Source organism: Tamandua tetradactyla, chromosome 14, assembly GCF_023851605.1.
Source record: "Tamandua tetradactyla isolate mTamTet1 chromosome 14, mTamTet1.pri, whole genome shotgun sequence".
Taxonomy (NCBI): Eukaryota; Metazoa; Chordata; class Mammalia; order Pilosa; family Myrmecophagidae; genus Tamandua; species Tamandua tetradactyla.
Window position 1 is genome coordinate 38,926,601 of NC_135340.1, and position 22,008 is coordinate 38,948,608.

Consider the following 22,008-nt stretch of genomic DNA (forward strand, 5'->3'; position numbering starts at 1 on the left):
ACAGGTAGGGGGTGTGGGGGAAGGTATGCTTGTTTGAAAGTATTGTGTTCCCCAGAAAACCCATGTTTTAATCTTGATCCAATCTTGTGGGAACACCTATTTCTTTAAATCCTGATTCAATGCTGTAGGTTGGACATTTTCAATTAGATTATCTCCATGGAAATGTGACACACCCAATTGTGGCTGTGACCTCTTGATTAGGTGAAGATGTGACTTCCAGGTAGGTCTTGACTAGTTTACTGGAATCCTTTAAAAGTGGGAATATTTTGAGGAAACTATAAATGACAGAGCCAACAGAGAGAGAACTGACATGAAGTTCAAAGGAGAGCTAATACAGAGGTCAGCACTTGGAGAATAGAGACACAGATGTTTGGAGATGCTTGGAGTTCAGCCAGCTGTCAACAAGCCAGACCTGGAGAGAGCCAAAGGAAGCCAAGAGATGAAGGCCATCCCCAGAGAAGCAAAGTGAGGAATGCCCACAGGAACAGAGGCTGAAAGCAATGGAGCCCAGGGGCAAAGGCCCAGCAGATGCCAGCCATGTGACATCCCAGCTGACAGAGGTATCCCTGACATATTGACCTTCCTTGAATCAAGGTATCTTTCCCTGGGTGCATTAGTTTGGACATTTTTATGGATTTAGAACTGTAAGCTTGTAACTTATTTAATACTTCTTTTTAAAAGCTGTTTCAGTTCTGGAATATTGCATTCCAGCAGCTTGGATTCTTTGTGGAAGAAAAGGAAATGTCTTCATATAGATTAAGGTGATGAAGCCTTGTCTATTTACTTAGGTTGGATGGTATGATAAGAGAATAAAACTGTTTGAAATGAACAGAGTAAAACAAGTACTAGAGAAAAAATTGCTCTTTGCTCTCCATAGGGAAACTGCCCTTGAAGGGCTGTGTGGTGGTTCCACAGGAGGCTATGGGTGGGGTTGCCATATGATCCTGCAGCCCCACTATGATCCTGCAACCCCACTGCTAGTATATACCTGGAGGAACTGAGTGTGAGGGCACGAATGGACATTTGCACACTGGTGTCTATGGTGGCAGTGTTCATGATTCACAATGAACGGAAGTGGCCTAAGGGTACAACGACTGAGAGAAGGAAGAGGAACAGTGGTGTACACATACAACAGACTACTGAGCAGCAGCAAGAAGGAATGAAGTTGTGAAGTATGCAACTAAGTGAATGAACCTTAAGTACAGTATGTTAAATGAAATGTCAGAAACAAAAAGAGAAATATTATGTCTCATGCATGTGGACTAACTATAATATAAAAACTCAGTGAACTGAAGTCGAAAGCATAGGTTATCATGTTGGGGCCAATTGTAAAGGCTAATAGATGGTAAGCTGTTACAACAGTCCCATATGTTCAGGGGTTGTGATCATGATTTCTAAATTCTGAGATACTGAACTAATTATATATAACCTGGTTGTTCCCAGAAACTTCGGGTATTTATGTGGCACCCAAGACTCATAACTAGAGCTCTGAAGCTAGGAAAGTCAATGTTACCACATAAAGAAACTGTTTAAAAAGTTGAAAAGAGGGTCAGTCTTTGACTAGAGATATGAATGAAGCTGATCTGGATAGGACTAAGATATATCAGAATACAGAATAAATGATGATATTGTTCATATTTTAAAAATTTTACTTCTGTGTGAAACCAAAGGGAGAGAGGTTTATTTGGTGAAAAAGTTACATTTTGGTTAGCACATTATCTAATTTAACTTGTGTGGTCAGTGTAGTTGAACACCATAAGTACATGGAATCTTGAATAGGTCATAAGTTCTTGATTTGTCTGGGTTAGTGTGATGCCCTGATATATCCTAGAGTAATGTGTTCAGTGAATGAAGGAGTATCTGCAAAATTCCCTTAGAGAACTGGGGAGAAAGAATGAAAAATTCAACTTGCCCCTTTGGGGAATTCCTGATATTCTCATGAGCAGTGGGGATGACCACATCAATAGGTTAAACCCTTAATCTTTAGTTTTGCCCCTATGAGATTTATTCCTGCAAAGGACAAGCTAAGCCTACTTGCAATTATGCCTAAGAATCACCTCTAGAGAGCTTCTTTTGTTGCTCCAATGTGGTCTCTCTTTCTAAGAAAACTCAGCCAGTGAACTCACTGCCCTCCCTCTTATATGGGACATGACTTCCAGGGGTGTAAATCTCTCTGGCAATATGGGACAGAACTCCTGGGATGAGCTGAGACCTGGCATCATGGGATTGAGAAAGCCTTCTTGACCAAAAGGTGGAAGAGAAAAATGAGATAAAATAAAGTTTCAGTTGCTGAGAGATTTCAAACAGAGTCAAGAAATTATCCTGGAGGTTATTCTTATGCATTATGTAGATATCCCTTTTTAAGTTATTGTATATTAGAGTGACTGGAAGGAAGTACCTGAAACTGTTGAGCTGTATTCCAGTAGCCTTGATTCTTGAAGATGACTATATGACAATATAGCTTTTACAATGTGACTGTGTGATTGTGGAAACCTTGTTCTGATGCTTCTTTCATCCAGCAAGATGGTGATTAAAGGTACAAATATAAGAATGTTTTTGCACGAAGGAGAACAAATGAATGTCACCACTGCAAGGTTGGGAAATGGGAGGATACAAGGGGGGAAATATAATCAATGCTAAGTATGGTCTATAATTAACAGTAGCATTGTAATATGCTTCCATTGAATGTAACTAAGTCAATATGCCAAAGCTAGATGTCAATAGGTGGAGATATGTGGAAGGGTTACAGTATTATTTGCAGAATATGGAATTGTCCTCATATAAATTGTGATGGTAAAAGCATGGCCAAGTGTTTGTACCAGAAACCGCTGATTTTTTACTTAGGTTTGATTGTATGATGCATGAATGAAACTGTTTTAAAATGAACAGACAGGTACAAGTGCTGGATAAACGTAGAGAGAGACATGTACCTAGTCTTTGTTGTTAGGGAAGTAGAGGAGTGCAACCCCTCTGGAGGGCAGTGTGGTGACTCTACAGGAGGCTAAGGGTGGGGCTGCCATATGATCCTGAAACCCCAGTTAGGTGTATGCTTGGGGAAACTGAGAGCAGGAACACAAATGGACATTTGCACATTGATGTTTATAGTGACAATGTGCAGTGGTTTGCAATGATGGTTGTGGCCTAAAGGTACATCTACTGAGGAATGGAAAGGGGAGCTGTGGTGTATACATACAACGGACTACTGAGCTACTGGAAAAAGTAATGAAGTTGTGAGGCATGCAATGAAGTGAATGAACCTTGAGGATAGTATATTAAATGAAATAAGCCAGAAACAAAAAGACAAATATTGTAACACCTCATTAATATGAACTATAATGTGCAAACTCTGAGAATTGAATTCAAGAGCATAGGTCATCCATCAGATGAAAGCTTTCTAAAGGTTCCTCGATTTTAAGCTCTTGCACGTCTATTCCAGAGTTGTAACTGTTATTTCTGAATTCTGAGAGCTGAGTTCTTTTTGCATAACCTGGCCATTCCCTGGAACTTCAGGCATTTATGTGATACCTGAGACTCAGAGCTAGAGTTCTGCAGCTATGACAGTCAGCATTGCCCTGTAAAGCAACTGTTACAAACACTGAAAAAGTGATCAGACTTAAATTAGAGATATGAATGAAGCTGATCTGGGTAGGACTAAGGGAACCCAGGCTAAAGGGTAAAGGATAAGGTCATGATCAGGTTCATGTCTCAAGTTGGCCAAGTGGTGGTACCTGTTTGTCTGGTTGGCAAGTGCTGGCCTGTCTGTTGCCATGAGGACATTTCCTAGAATTAAATCATGATTATGTCAGCTGTATCCACAGCTGATTCCATTTGTAATCAGCCAAGGGGAGTGTCTTCTGCAATCAGTGATGCTTAATCTAATCACTAGAAACCTTTTAAGGGGGGGGATTCAGAAGAGACAGGCTCTCTTCCTGCTTCAGGCAGTGAGCCTCTCCTGTGAAGTTCATCCAGACCCTCCATCAGAATCATCAGCTTCACAGGCTGCCCTACAGATTTTGGACTCTAGGTTTCCATGGTTATGTGAGACACTTTTATAAATTTTATATTTATGAATATTGCCTGTTGATTCTGTTTCTCTAGAGAACCCTAAGTAATGCAACTTGGCACCAGGAGTGATTCCTTAAGAAACAGAATTTTTAAAATGGGTTTTTATGAATGATTTTCTACTCTGCCTGGACTCAAAGGCACTAAGGACTCTGATTCCCATAATCAGAATGACACTCCCAATCCATGGAGTGACTTGGCAAAAGAGATAGTCAAAATATCACCATTCAATTCTCCTAATGCTTCACTTGTATGAACCCAGGCTCTTGGAGATACTGTTTTTGACACCTTTATGGAGTTTTGTGGAAATAGGAGGTATAGAGATGTTGGAGGATTGTTGTTAGATATACTGGATGCATTAATGAGTGAAAGGGTTGGGCTTAAGGCTTCAAACAAGAAACTTAAGTGCCATCTGACAGATGTAGAAGGTTATATGAGAGTCCTGAAGGAAAATTTTATTTCCTGTAGCCTTAGACTTGAGATCTCTGAAAATCAGACTCAGAATCTTATTGTTAGAGTAGGAACTTTACAACATAAACTGAAATCTCGATCTTGCATGGTGTCTGCCACTAAAGTGAGGGCATTATATAGAAAGAAGAGGAACATATGGATTGATAATGATGTAAGGTTAAAGTTGAAGCCCTAGGTCATGCTGAGTCTTCTAAAGATAACACTGTAATATTCTGCCCTGAGGACATAGCTGCCCCACCTCCAGCTTGCCTTTGAGGAGTTGGCCACCCAACTTTCTCCTGAAAGGATTAGCCCTAGAGTGATTAATCCTGTTTCACCTGATGAAACTGCAAATGAATCCCCTGAAGCAAAAGGCTTAGAAGGTATTTCTAATTATTTTAATGACCCACCTCCACCACCCCTCATTTCTTCCAGACCTATAACTAGACTAAAGTCCCAACAGCCCCCAAAGGTGAGGTACAAAGTATCACACATGAGGAAGTATGTTATACTCTGAAAGAACTTTGAGAGTTTCTAAATTATATAGACAGAAATCAGGGGAATATGTGTGGCAACATATTTTAAAAGTGTGGGATAATGGAAGGAAGAATATAAGGCTGGATCAGGCTGAATTTATTGATATGGGCCACTAAGCAGAGATTCTGCATTCAATGTTATAGCTCAAGGGGTTAAAAAAGGCAATAACAGTTTGTTTGGATGGTTGGTTGAAACATGGATCAAAAGGTGGCCAACATTAACTGAGGTTGAAATGCCAGAACTGCCCCATTATAATGTAGATGAGGGGATCCAGAGGCTTAGAGAGATTGGAATGTTAGAGTGAATTTATCATGCAAAGCCTTCTCTCACACCCCAGGAATGTCTAGAGGATGCACCTTTTACCAGAATAGTGAGAAATAAATTTGTGAGACTAGCACCATAATCCCTGAAGAGCTCTGTAGTTGCACTTCTCTGTAGGTCAGATATTACTGCAGGAACTGCTGTCACTGAGCTGGAATCCTTAAACACGATGGGGATGACCAGATCCTGAGTTGGCAGAAGCCAGGTGGTAGCAACTAATCCCCAAAGACAGGGTGGATATGGCTATTATAATATACAGCAAACTCAAAACATGAGTCAAAATAATCTGACTTGCAGAGATTTGTGGCATTGGCTAGTAAATCTTGGGGTACTTAGAAATATAATAGAAGGGCAGTCTACTAATGGGTCACCAAGTTACCATGGGCCACCAAGTTACCATGAGATCTGAGTTGCCTATCATGACCTGGATGTTGTCTGACCCACCAAGCCTTAAAGTTGGGTGTGCACAGCAGCACTCTATCATAAAATTAAAATGGTATATGTGAGATAGGGCCAGAGCAGGTCCTGAAGGCACAAGTAAGTTACATGAGGAAGTGACCTAAATGCCCATGGTCTCCACTCCTGCCACATTACCTTTTCTTTCTCAGACCAGAGCTGTGGCCTCTTGCAGAGTTCCTTACAGTGAATTGACTGAGGAAGAGAAAACTCAGGCCTGGTTTACAGATGGTTCTACACAATATGCAGGTACCACCCAAAAGTGGACAGCTGCAGCACTACAACCCCTTTCTGGGGTGTCCTTGAAGGACAGTAGTGAGGGAAAAATCATCCCATTGGGCAGAACTTCGAGCAGTGCTCCTGGTGGTTCATTTTGCTTGGAAGGAGAACTGGCCAGAGGTGCGTTTCTATACTGACTCATGGGCTGTTACAGATGGTTTGGCTGGATGGTCAGGGACTTGGAAAGACCATAATTGGAAAACTGGTGACAAAGAGGTCTGCGGAAGAGACATATGGATAGGCCTTTCTGAATGGGCTGAAAACATGAACATATTTGTGTCCCATGTGAATGCACACCACAGGGTAACTTCAGCAGAGGAAGGTTTTAATAATCAAGTGGATAAGGTGACCTGTTCTGTGGATACCAGTCAGCATCTTTCCCCAGCAACTCCTGTCATTGCCCAATGGGCTCATGAACAAAGTGGCCATGGTGGTAGGGATGGAGGTTATGCATGGGCTCAGCAACGTGGACTTCCACTCACCAGGCTGACTTGGTTACAGCCACTGCTGAGTGCCCAATCTGCCAGCAGCAGAGACCCACACTCAGCCCCCTATATGGCACCATTCTCCAAGGTGACCAGCCAGCTACATGGTGGCAGGATGATTACATTGGACCACTCCCTTCATGGAAGGGGCAGCAATTTGTTCTAACTGGAATGGACACATACTCTGGATATGGGTTTGCTTTCCCTGCATGCAATGCTTCTGCCAAAACTGCCATCCATGGGATTACAGACTGCCTTATCCATCATCATGGTATTCCACACAACATTGCTTCTTATCAAGGAACCCACTTCACAGCAAATGAAGTGCAGCAATGGACACATACTCATGGAATTCTCTGGCCTTACCATGTTCCCCATCATCCAGAATTAGCTGGATTGATAGAATGGTGGAATGGTCCCTTTTGAAAACTCAATTATGGTGCCAACTAGGGGGCAATACCTTGAAGGGCTGAGATAATGTTCTCCAGGAGCTGTGTATTCTCTGAATCAGCATCCGCTATATGGTGCTGTTTCTTCCATAGCCAGGATCCATGGGTCCAGGGACCAAGGGGTAGAAATGGAAGTATCACCACTCACTATTACCCCTAGTGATCCACTAGGAAAAACTTTGCTTCCTGTCCCTGTGACCCTGACCTCTGCTGATCTACAGGTTTTAGTTCCAAAAGAGGGAGTGCTTCCACCAGGAGAAACAACAATGATTCCATTGAACTGGAATCTAAGTTACCAGATAACTTTGGGCTACTTATGCCCCTGGATCAACAAACCAAGAAGGGTACTAAATTATTGTCTGGGGTTATTGACCCTGACTATCAGGGGGAAGTAGTACCACAACTACATAATGGCGATACGGAAGAGTTTTCCTGGAACCTAGGAGATACCCTAGGGCATCCTTTAGTACTACCATGCCCTGTGATTAAAAGCAAAGGAAAACTGAAACAACCCAATCCAGGCAGGACTATCAGTAGCTTTGAAACTTCAGGAATGAAGGTTTGGATCATCCCACCAGTCAAAGAACCAGTCAGCTGAAGTGCTTGCTGAGGGTAAAGGGAATATGGAATGGGTAGTGGAAGAAGGTAGTGATAAATATGAACTACGACCACATGATCAGTTACAGAAATGAGGACTGTAATGCTGTTTGTTCATGTTATACTATTTAAGTTGTAAGATATCAAGTTTAAGAATGATTTTACCCAAGGACTTGCACCCTGTTCTGGAGAGATTTAGTGTGTTATCAGCTATACGCAGGACTGTTGAGTATTGTTAGGTGAAAGAAAAAATGTTTATTTTATTGTTTTTTATTTAGAAATTTGGCATGGCTTCAGGTGATATGTATAGCTGCCAAGTTGACAAGTGGTGGTCAGGTTCATGTGACAACTTGGCCAAGTGGTGGACCTATTTGTCTGGTTGGCAAGTGCTGGCCTGTCTGTTGCTATGAAGACATTTCATAGAATTAAATCATGATCACATTGGCTGCATCCAAAGCTGATTCCATATGTGATCAGCCAAGGGGAGTGTCTTCTGCAATGAGTGATGCTTAATCTAATCACTGGAAGCCTTTTAAGGAGGATTCAGAAGAAACAGGCTCTCTTCCTGCTTCGACCAGTGAGCCTCTCCTGTGGAGTTCATCCAGACAGTCCATTGGAATTGCCAGTTTCACAGCCTGCCCTACAGATTTTGGACTTTATGTCCCCATGGTTATGTGAGGCACTTCTATAAATTTTGTATTTATGAATATTTCCTGTTGATTCCATTTCTCTTGAAAACCCTAATGAATACAGATGGTATTGACTTTTTTTTTTACATCAGTAGGCACCAGGAACTGAACCTGGGTCTCCAGCATTGCAGGCAAGAACTCTGCCACTGAGCCACCATTGCCCGGTATTAACTGTATTTTAAAACTTTAATTGTATGAGGCCAAAGGAAGAGATGTTTATTTGGTGCAAAATTTATATTTTCAGTAGCACACAATCCAATTTAACTTGAATGGTCAGTTTACTTGAACACCATAACTACATGGAACCTTAGAGAGTGAGAACTTGTTGATTTGTACAGGTTGGTGTGATACCCACATACATATCAGAGTAATCTGGACAGAAGATTAAAAAAATATTTGCAATGTCCCCTTGTGGGACTGGAGAAAAAAAGTTGGAAATATTAAACTTCCCCACTAGGGGATGATCTGATATTCTCACAATCCCTGGGGACTTCCAAGTTGATGGACCATGCCCTCAATCTTGGGGCTTGCCCTTATGAAACTTATTCTTGCAAAGGAGAAGCTTAGCCTACTTATGAATATATCTAATAGTCACCCCTGGAAAATGTCATTTGTTGCTCTCTCTCTAACTCACCTCCACAGGTGAACTCATTGCCCTCCCCACTGCATGGGACATGACTCCCAGGGGTGTAACTCCCCCTAGCAATGTAAGACATGATTCCTAGACATGAACCTGGCACTAGTATTGTGGAAGTGAGAAAACTTTCACCTAAAAGGGGAAGAGAAATGAAGCAAAATAAAGTTTCAGTGGCTGAGAGATTTCAATTAGAGTCAGGAAATCATTCTGGAGATTATTCTTATGACATATATACATATCCCTTTTCAGTTTTTGGTGTTTTGGTAAGCTAGAGGGAAATATCTGGAACTGTTGAGCTGTAATCCAATAGCCTTGATTCTGAAGATGATTGAATAATTATAGCTCTTTTAAGGTGTAATCTTGTGACAGAAAAGTTTTTGACTGATACTCCCTTTATCCAGTGCATAGACAGAAGAGTAAGAAAACAAAAGACAATAAATAAATAAATATAGGTGTGGGGGTATGGGATGTTCTGTGTGTTCTTTTCTACTTTTATTCTTTTTTTTTTGGAGTAATGAAAATGTTCAAAAATTGCCTGTGATAATGAATGCCCAGCTATATGATGATACTGTGAACCACAAATTGTACACTTTGGATGATTATATGGTATGTGAATAGATAATATATCTCAATAAAATTACATTTAAAAAACAGCACATCAATACATCAACATCCATCAATTATCTCTAGAACTGAAACTCAGAATTTTGTTCTCTCCACAGTATTTATTTTTATATCTATTGTTTTTACCAAAGATAAGTAGATATTTGATGTAAATGTTCATTAAAAACTTCTAAAAAGTGATTCGCATCAATAAGAAACTTTAGGATGCAGCCATGTGCAAAGTAAATACACAAAACACAATAAACAGGAAAAAATACATAATGGAAGGAAAATGTTTTTCACAATAGCTACAAAAAAATGTAAAATATCTTGAAATAAACATCCCCCAAAAAGGTGAGGTCTATATGAAGATAACTGTAAATACTTACTTTGAAATATTTTTAAAATGACATGAATAAATGAAAGCACACCCTGCTTCTGGGTGTGTGAATAAATAAATAAATTTGCCATGTGATTCCAAATAAATTCATAAATTTAATGAAAGCTGTAAAATAATGTTGCTAACCTTAAAATACTACAATCCAAATATTCAGTAATTGGAGACTGTATGAATTATAGTATACCCAGTGCATAGAAAACCACACAGCCATTCGAAAATGATGTTTTGAAATATATTTTATGACCAGAAAATGCTTACAATATAATGCTAAATTTAATTTTTTTCAAAATACAAAAAAACATGAAATTGTTTCCAAATTTTTTTATAATTAATAGATCTCAGGAAAGAAGTACTTCAAAACCTCACAGTTGCAATCTCTGGAAAGTGTAATTAGGTGATTTTACCATGCTTTTATATATGTTTTGTAAATTTACCCTGAAAAGCACATTATTTTTTTCTTGTCAAAATAAAAATGCTTTCAAAATTTTAACTAAAAATATCCCAACTTGACTGTACTAAAGAAGCCTTGTTCTTTATTTCTAATTCTGCCCCTTGAGTGAAGTGAGAAGTCATCATGTTTCAGGAACTGACAGTGAGTCAGCATAAAGGGACTCAGGTCTGGAGTCCATGTGCTGCTGGCTGAGGCAGTCACTCAGGAGCCTTCAGCAGCAAATCTGTAAAGAACCTAGGTGACAGACCCTATCCCCAAAACTAAAATGGCTTCAGAACCAAAATGCTGGAAGCATGCCTAACCCTTCAAGGAAACACTGATACCTGCCAAGTCCATACATACACATATACAGGCATACACAGTCAAACTTATTGTATCTTCCATTCCCTATAAATGGTCCTGGAAAATTTTCTTGCCATCTAGAGTGTATATGGGACCCAGGTCTGGGTCAGTGCAGCATGTGTTCGTCAAGAGACTTCAGTTTCTACCCAATAGCACCAGTGGTGTAAACTCATCACATAAATAGGCAAAAGTTTACAGAAGCTCTAACTTCCTGGTTTTTGTACACTCTCCTAAGAGCTGTTCTCCTTTATAACATCTCTATTTCCCTTATCCATCTCAATTCTTCAAACTTCATCATTAGAAAATCAGCCCTTAAGAAAGATCTGCTTTTTCCTCTTCTGGGGATGGTATCCTGAGGCATTCAACATGGTCCAGCATTTGACGTACCATCGTAGGCTCTCCTACAATACTGCTTCTAATAAAACTAGGCTGTCCCAGACCCCTGGTAATAGAATTGTTTACCTTTATGCCAAAAAATTTGGGAAAGCACCAAAATCTGCATGTGGGGTGTGCCCAGGCTGACTTCAGGGTGTTCGTGCTGTGAGGCCTAAGGATCTTATGTGGTTACCTAAGACCAAAAAGCAGGTCAGCAGAGCCTATGGTGGGTCCATGTGTGCTAAATGTGTCTGTGACAAGATCACGTGTGCTTTCCTGATTGAGGAGCAGAAAATCATTGTGAAAATGTTGAAGGCACAAGCACAGAGTCAAAAAGCTAAATAAAAAAATGAAGCATTTTTGAATAATAAAAATAAAAAAAGAGAAAGATCTGAAATTGTAACTAAATGGAACTATCCACCAATAAAACGCTAAGAACCCAGTGGTATGTATACAAGATAGACTATTTTAGTCAGTATTTTAAAAAGTGGTTTTAAAGACGGTCCTGAAATACAGGTAAAAGCTTAAGATATGCTGTTGAGATGAATAGGATTCAAAGTTGTATAGTTATATTATGATTAGAATAAGTTAGGAATGGAAAAGAATGGAGTGAATTATTAATAATGATTTGATTTAGATGGACTGGTAGTACCCTTAATATTTTTCTACAATTTCCATATTAGTCATTTTTTCTTGGTTTTATTTTATAAAATAATGTATATATTGAGTTTATGTAATGTCTTATTGTGTTCTGCAACTTAAAATAAATAAACCCTTTATATAAGTGCAAAAAGTGTTAATTTCTTATAGCCTCAGGAACCAGGAGATGTCAACAAATTCCATGTCTCAGGTGTAGCTTATCTTAGGATATGAGAGATTATTATAATTCTTATTATTGTTATTATAACAGGACCCATTATCATCCTAAGAACCACTCACCACAAGATGCAGTACTCTTGTTTAATAAGAATATGTTTTAACAAGTGAAATTAATATCAAGTAAGTGACATTTTATGTATCTTAAGAAAATCAGTCTCACTCGTTTTTTGAAAAGAAAACAGCAAACGTCTGCTTTCTATTACTGAGCTATATAGAGATTTAAACACATGTAATACAGATCATAAACTATTGGGGGGATTAATGCTATAAGTCAATAATTGTCCACAAGGGTACTGACTAGAAAAGAAGATTCCTGTTTAAGGAAGTCCACACTGCCAGTGTTCCTTAACCCCCACCTCTGAGGAAGGACAATTGGGCTTTAAGAATCTTCAAGGAATAGACTAGTAGCCTTAACCTCATAATAAGCACTTTTTCATAGAGTTAAGGATTAAGAATTTAAAGTGAATTAGTTGGCTAATTTATAGTAAAGATGAGAGATAAATATAAAATGCAGCCTTACTCAGAGCACTGTAGGCTGTGCTGTAAACCCAGTTTAAGCAACAGCTTCTGTACAAAAATGGGGTTAGCATTAGTACTGTGTGATATTTTAACTAATGCCATAAATATTCTTAAAATTCTCTCTATAAAAGATTTAATTAACATCACTGCTTTCATTTCAACTTTTATTTGTCCTTTGGCCATTATTTGAAACATAACTACAAACCATAAAGAAGGAAGAAAAGAACCCAAGGCTTGGTTTACATGTGTGTTGTCTGAATATATTGGTATAAGGCAAACAGAGCCTGCTACTGCACCACCACCCCTCTAAGTGAGGCCATAGAATATAGTGGCAGAGGAAGTTCTAACATTGGAAATATCTAGGAGCAATCCATTTAGTGTCCACTTTGTATCATGAAAGAAATGGTCAGCTATACAGGATAAGAATGCACACAGAAGAAAGGCTATTGCAAAAGGCTTCATGATTGGCCATGGGCACAAAGGAACCATGCAGGAAGATCAGAGATAAGGAAGTGTGAGGGGAAGACATATGACAGACCTCTGAGAGTGAGCCCAAAATATGCAGACCTTTGTTGCTCAAATCAATGCCCTTCAGAAACTATGCCCCACAGTGGAGGTAGTCAACAGTCAGGTGGAAAGAATAAGTCATCTAGTAGATGTCAGACTCTCTGTCCTCATTCACCTTAGTGCTTCCACAAGGTGCCCACAAAGACGGTGGCAAAGTTGGAAGCTATCAGTGAGCCACAAAATATGGCCATTCTCATACCAAGGCTGATATACACACTGCCACTCTTTTTTTCATCCTACCAGCAGCAGAGACCAATGCTAAACATTCAAATCAACACCATACTTTAATTTCACTTGTTAAAGCATATTCTTTTTAAACAAGAGTACTGCATCTTGTGGTGAGTAGTTTTTAGGATGATAATGGGTCCTGTTATAATAACAATAATAAGAATTATAATAATCACTCATATCTTAAGCTACACCTGAGACATGGAATTTGATGACGTCTCCTGGTTCCTGAGGCTATAAGACATTAACACTTTTTGCACTTATATAAAGGGTTTATTTATTTTAAGTTGCAGAACATAATAAGACATTACATAAACTCAATATATACATTATTTTATAAAACAAAACCAAGAAAAAATGACTAATATGAAAATTATAGAAAAATATTAAGGGTACTACCAGTCCATCTAAATCAAATCATTATTAATACTTCACTGTATTCTTTTCCATTCCTAACTTATTTATAATCATAATACAACTATACAACTTTGAATCCTATTCATCTCAATAGCATATCCTAAGCCTTTACCTGTATTTCAGGACCATCTTTAAAACCACTTTTTAAAATACTGACTAGAAAAATTAAGCCAGAATAAAAGGGGATCAATGTCCCCAGTGACAAACATGAACTAATGGTGGAGGGAACTGTTGAATAAATGCTTCAGCTCCTCAAGACTCATGTCAGAATCAAGCACCAATTGCCTAACTCTAGAGATTTGAATAATACAAACTGACATGTCTGTCCCTGATTCCAAATCCCACTCTCCCTCCTCTCTATTCCTCCTTCCTGGGGAACATTTAGTAAACTATGCACCCAAGAACTCATCTCAGGTTAAAATTTTGAAAACCTAAACTAAAACAAGTTTTAACTATGATGTTCCTCAATTATGTCTTTCACAATTACAACATATGAATGTTCCCATCTCCACACACATATTTACTTCCAGATTTAAACTTGCCAGTTTAACAGTTTGGTGTTCCTCATCCTTTCATAGCCAACTTCTTCATTCTTGTCTTGAGCTCATCATCTCAAACATGTTCTGAGACTTCACACCAAGAGTTACTTTCTCTTTCTCCAGAATCTTGAACTTTAGTCTTTTATCTCTTAAAAGGCTTTAACCAGTAGGATAGAGAGGGAGTAGGAGGGATTAAAAGAGGGAGATTGAGAGGAATAAATACCTCCCTGGAATGTGCTCACCTTAGAGACTCACATTTTTACTCCTTATCTAGATGACATGAAAGAATAAAGGCAATATCTACTTCGCCTCTCATTCACCCACCTCAGTTCCATCCCTATTTTTATATCCTCTGTTCTGACAAACTGATTTTCTGAGGTCGCCAGTGATATTCATGTTTGTGTAGCAGGTATCATTAATGATCATTGAGAGATTTTCTCTTAGGTATATGAATACTTCTAGAACTGCAATCACACTCATTACCTATCATTATCTTTACCATAATGGACATGAAGGGACAATTCTACATTTTTGTAATTTCCCATTAATGGGATTTGAAAACCTGTGAGACAGGCTGGACTTAATGTTTTCTTAGAATTATTTGCAGATACTTATGAAAGAGTGAAAGTGAAAGAAGGAAAATTTGTGCTCCTCTACAATTACAACTCAAAATTTTTGTAATTTATGACATTTTGCTTAACATGGAATAGATATCAGGCATTTCCCAAAGTTTAATATGCATATATTAAATCTTTAAAACAGAGATATTCTGAGTCAGTAGGCTTAGGTTGGGGTCTGAGATTCTGCACATCTCATAATTTCCCAGGTGATACTGAAGTTGACAACAATTTAAGTGGCAAGGTCTAGTCATAGCTTATTGACAATGTCAGGGGAGACAAGTTCCTAAATAAGAATGCCTTATAAATATTTCTAATTGACCCATGTAATAATACTTGTCAAATTTGGGGAAGATTATTGTGAGTTATCTTTGTGATTGTTTCTTTCTCACTGTAAAGCTAAGAAGTGGACCTTGCCTGATTTATACTAAACCCAAATAAAATTCTTCCAGCTAAATATTATCTTAATTTGTAGTGCCATGATTATAGAAGTTACAAATGGTGGGTCATAAAATTTCAAATCTAGTACAGGATAATGTATGGTACTGTTATGGATTGAATCATGTGCCCAAAAAAGGTATATTCAAGTGATAACCCTTAGTTCTGTGGAAGGGAACTCATTTGTAAATAGGTCCTTCAAAGGACAAATTAAATCGCAGTAGGCTTGATCAAAGATGAATGAAGTCATTATAAGCAGAGGAAATTTGAATGCACTCAGGAGAACACAGAGAAGGAAACAGAGATGATCACATGACAGAGGCACAGATGCAACTACAAACCAAAAAACCCCAAGGATTGCCAGAAAGCTAGCAACCAAATGCCCAGACTCCAGGGAAAACCATGGTCTGACAGTATCTCAGTGGTAGTCTTCTAGCCTCTAAAATTGTGGGATAATAAATGTCTCTTGTTGAAGCCAAGGAGTTTGTGGTATTTGTCATAGCATCCTGGAAAACTAGTACCAACATCATTATATTTTAAAAAAACAGACAAAACACTACTCTCTATTGCAAATTTCTATGAGCATTATATAGTAATATTACAGCACATGCATATGAATGATTCACCTACATTTTCTCAGCAATATGTTTTCAAATTAGCTGTGCTTATACATGTAGCTCTTATTCATCTAACTACTGTATTTTCATCATATGAATATACCATAACTTATTCATCTATTTTTCATTTTTGAATATTCAAATCATTTTCAGTTTCTCTTCTTGTAGGTTTTTTTTTGGTTGTTGTTACTGTGTTCATAGTTTTTTGTGTTTTAAATGTTTCTACAAACAATACTGCATGGACACTGTTGGATTATATTTCCATTTGTACGCAAGTGAGATTTTTCTGTGATATATAACAAGAGAGAATGACTAGGTTACAGAGCATGCTGATCATCCAATTTGACATACTGCCAAACTGGTATGCATTGTGATTGAATCTGTTAGCTCCCAGCCTAATTGTATGAGGCCCTATTTCTCAATATCCTCACAAATAGCCAGTATTTGAGACAAAATGAAAAACACTGTAAGTGAAAACTGGTAAACTTTATCACTTTCATTTATTCAAAATGTATTAGTTAAGTACTTTCTATGTGCCATTCCCTGTGCAATACTCTGGGCTACCATGGTAGCTAAACTGGATCCCACCCACTCTTTTGGAGCATGCATTGTAGTGTAACTCCTGAGTCATAAATAAAATAGCTTGATAAATGTGAAATTAAAACTTTAATAAGTTTTATAAAGGAAAAATACATAAAGCTCTAACACTATTCAATAGGTAGGGATTAAGAACTCTGTCCTAGTCTTCAAAGTCGGGGAAGTCTTCCTGAGAAAGTGATGCTTAAGTTAAGGGCTGAAGAATTAGTAAAATTACCTAGATAACAGGAAGGTGGCATATACACAGATGATATTACAACTTAATGCAGAATTCACAAGCCTTCGTTTCCATGACAAAGGACTATTCATGGAATGCAGACAGACTAGTCCTATGATTCCAACTAAACTTTTCAAGTCAAGAAGTTAAAAATCACTGCAGGGGGTGGTCCATCAGTGGCTCAGTGGCAGAATTCTCGCTTGCTGTGCCGGAGACCTGGTTTTGATTGCCGGACCTGCCCATGTTAAAAAAAAAATCACTGCAGGGGCTTAAAGAAAATATAGATGAAAAAAATCACATTGACAGCCCAAGACTTATCTCATTTTATTTAATGACATGCTGATAGCATTTAAATATTTAGCAATCATTATGGCACAATTACTGTCCAATTATAGTGGACACCATTCATAGGGGTTAACGGGGTCCTAGTGCCCAATGTTTCAGACATTAGTCTTTAACACTTTAGTTGTTGGGTCAGTGGAGGTCAAGGGGCTCCCAAGGGAAGTTGAGGCACGACAGGAGGGATGAGTTATCAGGAGACAGGGGGGAATAACTAAACACCAACTGTATGGAGGTAGTTCCGTATTTCAACAGCCAGCACAGCAGACCGTCATCTCTGAATAGGAAGAAATAACAAAAAAAGGGATCCTGTCACCAAGAGAATATGACAGGTCCTGGGGAAATTTAGTATTTAATCTTTGTTTCAATTTGATAAACACTGTTCCTCATTTAATTTCATTTTCCTTATTACTTTGAAATTCATTTTGCAACTCACCATTATTTTAAGCAGAATGTCCACTGTCACAAGGAGATAGCTTCCTTTCTGTATCATACTTTTCTTTAAGTTGTTACTGATGTTAATAAAACCTAGGCAAAAGTAAATATTTTCTCTTTACAAAACAACTGCATCTTGACAAAGTGTGTAGTCATGGATGTGGATAATTTCCTAAAATGAAATTAAGGGAAAGATAGACAAATATAACTGGGAGAAAAGATTGATATATGTGACCATGTAACATTAAAACTTATGTGGTAAATATTACATGAATGAAGTGAATATATAAATGTCACATAGAGGATAACTAAAAGCTGATATCTATAAATTATAAATCATTACTTCCACTGTACAAGACAAAATAGAGTAAATGATCTAAAAATTTTAAATGAGCAAACCATAAAAGAGGTGAAATTTACAATAAAATACTATTTGTTTTTAAATCCAGGCTAATTATTAAGAAAGTCAATAATGATACAATGAGCTACTAAAGTTGTCAAATTTCTGGTCATAATGGAAGGCACACAACGTTTTGGTAGAGCATTTTGAAGATATGTATTCAAAAGGGGTCTAAAAATTATATAGATTTTATCTAGCAATTCTATTTCAGTAATTTAATCTAATAGGACATTATACCAGAATTGATTGTAATAGAAAAAAAATGCAATTTAAATGACCAACATAAATAATTGCTTAAATATATTACATATTATTTATACAGTGAAATAATATACAACTATTGACAATTATGTATATTATATTTAATAACATGAGAAATGCTCATGGAGGTTTGTGTAAAATCTTAGAATCCAAACATAAATTCACATATACATATATATATATATATACACACACACATATATACCGGTACCTATAAACATTTTTAAACAAAAGAAATATAACTGTTATTATAAATATAAATGGAAGGGAAATTTTCAATGTGACAGATATTTTCTTTTTGGCTGACATGTTTCCTCAATATTTTCTATAAGGAATATGAAATTACACATGTCTAATAAAACAAACACTTAATAAAAGAAATAAACCTTGAGAGAAATTAATAAGGGAAAAATTCACAGATCATTGTTTTAAAAATCACTTGCGTGTAAAAGGGGCAGAAGTGGTGGAAGGAGTGAAACAAGCTATGTGCCAAAGACATTTTCATCATAAAATTCCACCAAGATAAAAATCTGTGAAGGCCTATCCCCCCTTCACTTAGTGTTTTGGTTTGTGACGCTGCCAGAATGCAATATACCAGGAAGGAATGGCTTTTAAAAAGGGAATTTGTTAAGTTGTGACTTTATAGTTCTAAGCTCATTAAAATGTCCAAGCTAAGACATTCAGAGAAGATTCCTTGATTCATGAAATTCTGATGGGTCCAGACACTTATGTCAGCTGAAAAGTCACATGGCGACATCTGCTAGCTTTCTCTCCTGGCTTCACATTTTGTATAAGGATTCTCCAGGACCATTTTGCATCCCCAAAAGCCTCTGGCTGTGTGGGTTCTGTCAGTTCCAAAGCATTTTCCAAAACAGTTCCCTCTTTTAAGGGATCCAGCAAGCAACCCCACCTTGAATATGTGGAGACCCATCTCCATGGAAACCACCTAAGCAAAAGTTACCACCCACAATTGAATGGGTCACATCTCCATGGAAACAATCAGAAAGATGTCACTCAGCAATATAGAATGAGGATTAAAGGACGTGATGGCTTTTCTGTGGTACACTATAGCTTCAAACTGGTGCACTCTACATAGGCAATTAACTCAGTTTTTCAAGATATCACCTCTATCCAAAATACTCTGACTTGAGAAAAACTTAAAATATGAAGCTGCATCAAAAGTGGATGTGAGACTCTCAGAAGGATTCTGAAATATTGTATTAAATTCAGTCTCATGGAAAATTATGTGACGTACAAACATATGATGTGGGAGCAGGTAAAGTAAGGAGCAGAGTGGTAAAATCAAACTGTCAGGTATGCCAACCTCAAAGACTGTAAATGATTTACCTAAGACCTGCTTTTAAATGCCAGTATGTAGAGTGAACCTCTTCTCTTCCTCCTCCCAAATTACAGGAGGAAACAGGAATAACTTCAGAGCCTTACACATTACTCCCGAAAAGGCAGGGTGAGGGGACAGGACCCTGGGGTCCTGAACTGCACTGCTTACAGAGGGAGCCTGACCCACCACACAGCCTGGGATGCTTCCAACCTGTTCTGAGCTGAAAAGACGTGATCTGAAGGAGATGGTTCACTCCAAATGGACATTTTCATTCCAATTATTATCAAGTGTTATTTTCTGCCCAGTGACCAAATCCAGAAGCCTAATCAGCAACTAATCTGCTCCAGGTACTGCTAGCTAACTCATTTTTCTTTTTACTAACTCTTGATTTTTTTTATTAGAGAAGCTATTTACAAAAATCATGCAGAGAATATGGTCTTCTTATATCATCCCCCTAATATTAATACCTTGCATTAGTGTATGCATTTACTACAAATGATGAAAGAATACTATTAAAATTGTCTTATTAACTATAGTCCATTGTTTATGTAAACTGTTTCATTATCCAAAAGAAGGACTTTTTTCTGTTTGCTTCTTTTTCCTTCACACTGTCTGACCTGACAGTGACTGAGCTTAGCACTCTCCTGGCATATTCAGGCTTATGTAGTTGGACCATTCCCAGAGCTTTACTGCTGAGGCCAGCTACCTACTTAAATCACAGTGAGCAGCAATCAGACAATGAGCTCACAGGAGATGTCACAGAGCCTCAGTTGCCATGGCAATTGTTAGAAGAGAATACAGAGAAGTATAGAAGTGAAAGGAAAGAAAAGAGAGAAAAATACTGGAAGAGTTGAAGAATAATAAAAAAAAATACAACAACAACATGCAGAGCCTAAACTTGTAACTGATAAATGCATGCAGAACTTGTGAGAAAAATGTACTTCCAATATCAGTTTGTGGAGCATGGGAAGAGTGAATATGCTAAATTCATATTCAAGACTTCAGTCAGTTTCCATTACATGATGAGGCTAACTCGGCCACTTTGTGAATCTAAACTAATGTGCACAGACTTTGGGGACTAGAGTGTGGATGTGAAGGGAATCATACAGAACCTAACTGAAGAAGGAAAGTTCAGAAACACCACTTTCAGCATGGTTTGACAGCATATTCATTTTGCTATAAAGAACTGGATCTAAATTTCTGTCCCTAGGTAGTATTTTTGACAAACTAGACTGCTCAGGATTTTGTCCTATCAAAGTGACTTACTAAGTGGTTTGTGAGCTCTTTAAGGACAGAGCTTAGTTTATCATGTTATCTCCAGAATCTAAAATTCTAATGCCTCTAAATGAAGTCATGCTATACCAAGAGGCCAGCTCTAGAGTAAAATGTATCAAGTATAGGGCTTGAAGTGACAAGATAATTTAAGAAGTAAGTCCGTATGGTGATGCTTATAATGTTCACTGGAGCGAAGAAAAGGCATAGCAATTCAATATTAGAACAGTACTCGGATTACATATCAGATCCACTAGAACCATTTTACTGTACTAAAAAAGAATAAAACACCAAGCTGAAATACAATCAAATCTGATCTCATATTCTCTGAGACTTTGTTTCATCACTTATCCTCTGTGATAAGTGACTTGTTCCATCACTTGCAAAATATAATGTATTTTGCATATAAAAATCTCCATGCCCAGTGCCTGGCATAGGATAGACATATGGGAGGGCCATGAGAACTTCAATGCTTAATAAGCGTCCAGGTGACTCTTTTACACACTGAAGTCTTAAAGCCACTTGATTGTTCCAATGAGAAGCCCTGCTAGATGACCTTTAGTTGTGTACAGGAGAACAGTTTTTAAGCCAACACAGAATCTCTGAGGAATAAGGGTTCTGTTCCCTTCATGGGTGATTGGGAAGGCATACAGGATATTTGGATTTGTTACTGAATTCAACAGCCACTTAAATAAGCATCTATGAGGGAAAAGAATCTTCAGAAGCCCTTCAAAGCAGCTACCAACATTGAATATGGAGTCTAGCATTTAAAATCCACCGCCAATCTGAGGTATTGGATATGCAGCAAACCAGAGCAGTCACTGCTGCAGTGAAAGCCACACAAATGGATTCAGTGAGGTCTTTTCACTTTTGAGCTCATCTTTCAAAGTAAAACACGTGGGTGAAGCTAGTGATGCACCATGACTGCTCTGCTGAGCCTCAAGACAATGGTAGCCAGATATGGTTACACAATAATTCTTTTTGTGTAACAGCAAAGGAAGATCTTTTATAGGGACCACCTGTGTCAGTGCTGTAGCAAGATTTTAAAACCTTGGATACCTAAGATAGTTTTTGAAAAGTATAAATGAACAAATGATGGAGGCCCTTAATTGTCCTAACTCAACGTACACTTTGTCACAAGTATTGATGCAAAAGAGGACTGCCAACCTATTGCTTTATCTATAAATATATTAG

General features: G+C 37.9%; 1 pseudogene; it reads left to right on the top strand.

Annotated features, from left to right (window-relative positions):
- The first annotated feature begins 11,124 nt into the window (after positions 1-11,124).
- LOC143654972 (large ribosomal subunit protein eL34 pseudogene) lies at positions 11,125-11,478 on the top strand (annotated as a pseudogene).
- The last annotated feature ends 10,530 nt before the right edge of the window (positions 11,479-22,008 follow it).